The sequence below is a fragment of the Euphorbia lathyris genome, chromosome 3, assembly GCF_963576675.1.
Source record: "Euphorbia lathyris chromosome 3, ddEupLath1.1, whole genome shotgun sequence".
In the NCBI taxonomy this organism is placed as follows: domain Eukaryota; kingdom Viridiplantae; phylum Streptophyta; class Magnoliopsida; order Malpighiales; family Euphorbiaceae; genus Euphorbia; species Euphorbia lathyris.
In genome coordinates, this window is record NC_088912.1 from 109,136,013 (window position 1) to 109,142,041 (window position 6,029).

Consider the following 6,029-nt stretch of genomic DNA (forward strand, 5'->3'; position numbering starts at 1 on the left):
ATTAATGAGACAAAAAAAAATCTTAATGTATCCCAATAAAAAAATCAATAATGTGGCACAAATAGTAGCAATGAAGAAACTGAGGTTGGTCAAATAGACATCCATAATTCAGGAGGTTCAATTATAAATTTACCTAACCATGTTCTTGTAGTTATTCTTTTTAGACTGCGGATTAAGGAGATAATAACTTCGAAATGCATATGCAAATCTTTGTATGCTACAATTTCAGACACTGACTTTGGTCAATCTCAGATGTTTCCAATTGCTCGCACTATAGATTATACACACGTGTCAAGAATACTTTATCCTCTTCAGCTAGACCTGGATGGACGTTGTATGGACATATTTTGAAGTCAGCAATCTCACAAGTGTCCTGAAATGCATGAAATTCAACTCCAGTTTAAAGATTCCAGTGCGCAACTTCCTAATAGTTTTAAGGGATAGCGTTGATGGCAATGAAGAGATCACATTGAAGGCGAAGCATCACGGTTATAAGGTAGTGAATTCGTCTAATGGATTTCTTTATCTGTGTAAACCATTTGATAATGAGCCTCTTGTTGTGTCCAAACCACAGGACACAACAAGAGGCTCATTATCAAATGGTTTACACAGATAAAGAAATCCATTAGACGAATTCACTACCTTATAACCGTGATGCTTCGCCTTCAATGTGATCTCTTCATTGCCATCAACGCTATCCCTTAAAACTATTAGGAAGTTGCGCACTGGAATCTTTAAACTGGAGTCGAATTTCATGCATTTCAGGACACTTGTGAGATTGCTGACCTCAAAATATGTCCATACACCTTCCATCCAGGTTTATTCATTTCCAATCTCAACCTAACCACCAGAAAATGCCTTCTAGCATACAACATACAACATGCTTTTGTGAAACTGCTATCTGAAATCATTGAGAGAAATCAAGCCTCTTTTGTAACGGTGTTAGTAACACATTAAATATCTTAAAATTAATTGATGTTTGGAAGGTCCGACGAGAAAATTAAAAAACACTCAAAACATTATTTTCAAATTTTCTCGGTAACATAAAGCTAATATTTATCTTGTCTAGAAACATTAGGCTTAAATTTAGAGCATTTTGTATGTTAGAGCTAAATTTGCACTCCACTTTTCATCTTTGGCATTGCAGGTATGGGCATTTAAGCCATAAAGGTTTAAGAACCTTACAAACAAAAAACATGGTCCATGGTCTTCCACAACTATCTGCTTCAAGTGTGACTTGTACTGATTGCATGGTGGGGCAACAACAGAGAGATCCCATATCAAAGAAGAGCACATGGAGAGCCACACAGAAGTTACAGTTGGTGCATGCAGACATTTGCGGTCCGATCTCTCCAGAGTCCAACAATGAGAAAAGGTACTCGTTGTGCTTCATAAATGATTTTAGTAGGAAGACATGGATATATTTTTTAAATGCGAAGTCAGAAGCTTTCAACATGTTCAAAATTTCAAATGCTTTAAGAAACTTGTTGAAAATGAAACTAGTTTATCTTTTAAATGCTTGAGAACTGACAGAGGTGGAGAGTTTAATTCTGAAGAATTTAATGAGTTTTGCAAGCAGCATGGCATTAAAAGGCAATTAACAGCAGCGTACACTCCCCAACAGAACCGTGTGGCAGAACGGAAAAACCGAACCGTGATGAATTTGTTTAGAAGCATGCTATTAGAAAAGAAAATACCAAAGAGTTTTTGCCCGAAGCTATTAATTGGGCAAATCATGTATTGAACAGGAGCCCTACATTAGTAGTGACGGATATCACACCAGAAGAGGCATGGAGCGGAACCAAACCAACAATAGCGCATTTCAGAGTTTTTGGTTGCATTTCATATGTGCATATCCCTGATGAAAGAAGGACAAAGTTGGCCAACAAGAGTTTTCCTTGCATTCTCTTAGGTGTCAGTGATGAATCAAAGGCATGTCGCTTATATGATCCAATCTCAAAACGGATTGTAGTAAGTCGAGATGTCATTTTCGAAGAAGATAAACAGTGGGATTGGGACAAACTAGAGGACGCTATTCAAGCAATATATCTTGTCTAACATAGGCCAAAACAATATAATTTGTGAGCCAAACAGGTGATGATTTCATTATGTCAATATAATTACCTTAATTTAGTTAAATAAGGAATTTGAAACCTTTTACATCAAGTTGTGACCTACAAACTTGTAGTCTTAGCTTCACCATCTATATGAGTTCATTTTGGCATACTGGGTCTGTCATTGTACTGATTCTGCTAATTAGGACATTTGTAGATTCGCATATCCTTGGGATCGACTATTGACTACCAGAGTATAGCCAAAAACTGTTCATTGTTTATAATCAATATACATGATGAGTGTTTTCAGAATTGAAAGTAAAATGAGAGTTAAGATATTAATGTCAAATATGTTTGTCTGTCTAAAACTTATCAGTGTGATCAACTAATTCTGGAATTTTCTTGTTATTTCTTGTATGCTATTTGATGCAACAACAGTTTGCCACTTGACCGAGCATATAATTGCACAATCAATCAACTTTTTGGTTCAAGATACGGAGATTAAATTTCCAAACAAATTTTTTGATATATTTTGTTAGGTAAATAGGAAATTGTATGTATCTCTCCTAATGAAATTAACTTTACAAACAACTTTTGGGATATATATTGTAATTATTGGATGGTTGACCTTTCCATTTTTATTATATGAAATTTTTTATGGTTAATTTGTGTTAAGATGTTTTAATTGTGAAAAATGAAGATTTAACAAACCGTTGTTTATTATGTTAGGGATTAAAGCCAGTTAATCAACTGTAGCGCAGCGGAATTGCGGTTTAAAATTTATTTCTAATCCCTTTTAGTTTGATCTTTGTCCATTAACCATTGATTGAATAAAACCTTTTGGATCCGTTTAGGGATAAAAACTTACTCGGACTGTCTCTTCTAGAGACGGCTGAAGAATCCACAAAGTAGTAAGATCTTCGTAGTCAAGTGCACGAACAGCTATCGAGCTAGAACCGGTGCTAGCCGAAGAACGGAAGAACAGCGGGAGAGATTGTGTAATTATCCAATGATTCCTCCACTTTCTTTTGGAAGTGGGCGAACTCAATATTGTTCAAAGAACAATATGTGTTGGCCGAATGTGTATATAGGTTAAATTAGGTTTAGAGTGTTTTAATTTATATATATAGTGTATTCCTAAACCTAATTGGTTTAGGGTTAATTGGTTAATTAAAAAACTAATCCAATCCTAATCTAATTACATAAATAAATACCAATAATATTCATTCTATGCAATTAATTATGATTAGATTAAATTTAATTATCCCAATTAAATGAATAACACTAATTAATAAATTAACGTATTGATCTAATTAATTATTCACCGAATGCAATTTCATTAATTTACAAATTAACTAATTACATCTCGCAAACTAATTAATCAATTAAATACTCAACACTTAAGACCATTAATTAATTACCTTGATACAAAGTATCAATTAATCAATTTATTAACCACCAATTAATTACCTTGACATTTTACTGTCAATCAATTAATTAATTCTATCTCTCCAATGTACCGTTCTATAAGTTCTAACTCAGATGTTCGATGTGCACGATCCTATGGGACTGTCCTTAGCTAGCAGTGGGCTCACGGCCCACAGACAGTAAGTGGGTTCTAGTAAACCATTACTGCCCCTAACCAAGACAGAGCTTCAGCAGTCTAAAGATGCAGAGACCCTGTAGTTATCTCTTAACTTCTTTTACCATTTGATATCAGTATTATAAACTAGAGGCATGGCGGCTGTCATGCTTTCTGATGTTTATGATATTTCTTGATCGTAAGTAGATTAATGAATCGGATAAGTAAACTACTTATCAGGGTGTGGCCACACACTTATCAATCTCACTTATCAAGTGGCATGTGATATCATCTCACTATTATGTGAGTGGTAATTCCATCACTTCACTATCAATACCAATGTGTTCACCTGGTCACCCAATCATACCTGTAATTAGCATCCTGTTACAGACCTGTTAGGCGTATGTCAAAGTGAACCGGATTCCACATTGATATTATAATGAAATCTGGTCTGAAGACCGTTACAAACCTACTTAAGAAAACTAATGACACAACCACCATGTAGTTTTCTCGGGCGGATTCGATCCAGTCACATGTATACAACATGTACCCATATTCACAACTGACTTTTCAAGTGCTATGGCTAATATCAATGACTACCATACAGTCGTCGAATAAACAAGTCTGTGGTCCTATTCATTCCCATGATAGAATAGACTTGGGATATGGTTTTACGATTATCAATCAATGGATTCTCTATTCATGTTATAGCACAAGATATAAATGAACTAGATTAATGCCTTTATTAATGTGACACAAATACATTTTACAAGAACCAATGCCTATGAACTAGGGCACACCAACAGTCTCCCACTTGAACTAGTTCGAAGAAGGTATTGCCGTAAACACTATAGATCTAGTACTACCAAGTGCCTTGGTAAACTGATCAGCGACATTGTTCCCGGTGTCAACCCTCTACAATGTAATGTTATCGGGTAAGGTGTTACTATCTAAGTACGCATTTGGATATCTTGTGTGACATGGGCTCCAGTGATTGTGCCATGTCCCAATTATTGTCACAGAAAACATCAACTGATCTTAGGAGAGTTTGACCTACTCCTAAATCAGTTATGAACTTCTTGATCCAAACTGCTTTCTCTGCAGCATCACATGCAACGATGTACTTAGCTTCCATCATAGAATCGACAATGGTTGGCTACTTTAAGGAACTTCAACTAATGGCATCGCCATTCAGGAAAAATCCATAACCAGTATGTGACTGGTTATCATCCTTAAAACCTTGGTCAGTGTAACCGGATATTGCCATTCCCATCAAATACTAAGAAAAACATCCTTGGTATGGTTAAGGTACTTCAGGATTTCCTTGATTGTCATCTAGTGTTCCTTTCTGGAACCTGACTGGTACTGAGTAGTCACCTTTTGGTGCAACATACAACATTTGGCCTTGTACATAATATGGAGCACATGATGGATCCTTATCTATGTACGATGCCTGACTCAAGCCTAGAAGTCGATTGGATCTAACCTTGTAGATCCCAATCGACTTCTCATAAGTCTTTCATTGTGAAGAATTTACTCAACCACTGCTTGATCTTGTAGTGTTAATATATTGCCTCCAATGAGCAGTATGTCATCAACATACAATATTAGGAAAGTTGATATGCTCCCACTGAATTTCATATACACACATGGTTCATCAGAATTCTGTATGGATCTACTTGAAAACACCACCTACAGCCTTTCATTTTAACACCCAGAGGTGGATCCACCAAGTTCTACACTTGGTTATCATGTATAGACTGCATGTCAGCCTCTATGGCTTTATGACATTGATCTGAATGCGGGCTTTCAATAGGTTCCTGATAAGTCTTGGGTTCCTCCTGGTCAACGACCATAAAGTCCCCGTTATTAGTCACGATGAAGCCGTAGCTCTCTGGCTGATGACATATCCTATTAGACCTTCTTGGTTCCTGTGTAACCAGTTCAGCCTCCTCAATGTTTTTTTGAGGATCTATATCAGTTCCCAAAGCATCCTCAGCATAAGCTGCAGGAGTTTGTGAGTCTTGAATCTCAACGAGATCAATATCACTCTCGCTGTCTACTTTGAAAAGGAATTCCTTTTCCAAAAAGATTTCAAACCTAGCCATGAATGTTTTATTCTTGGCTGGGTTGTAGAAGTAATAACCCTTAGTTTACTCAGGGTAACCCACAAACTGGCATTTCACAGATCTGGACTCAAGTTTGCCATTCATCAATTTCTTGATGTGTGCATTATAGCCCAAATCTTCATGAACGAAACATTGGGCTTTTGGCCTATCCATAATTCATATGGTGTTCCTTTAAATGCCTTGCTTGGTGTATAATTATGTGAGCAACGGTTTCTAAAGCAAATCCCCAAAAGGAGATAGGGAGAGAAGCTTGACTCATCATTG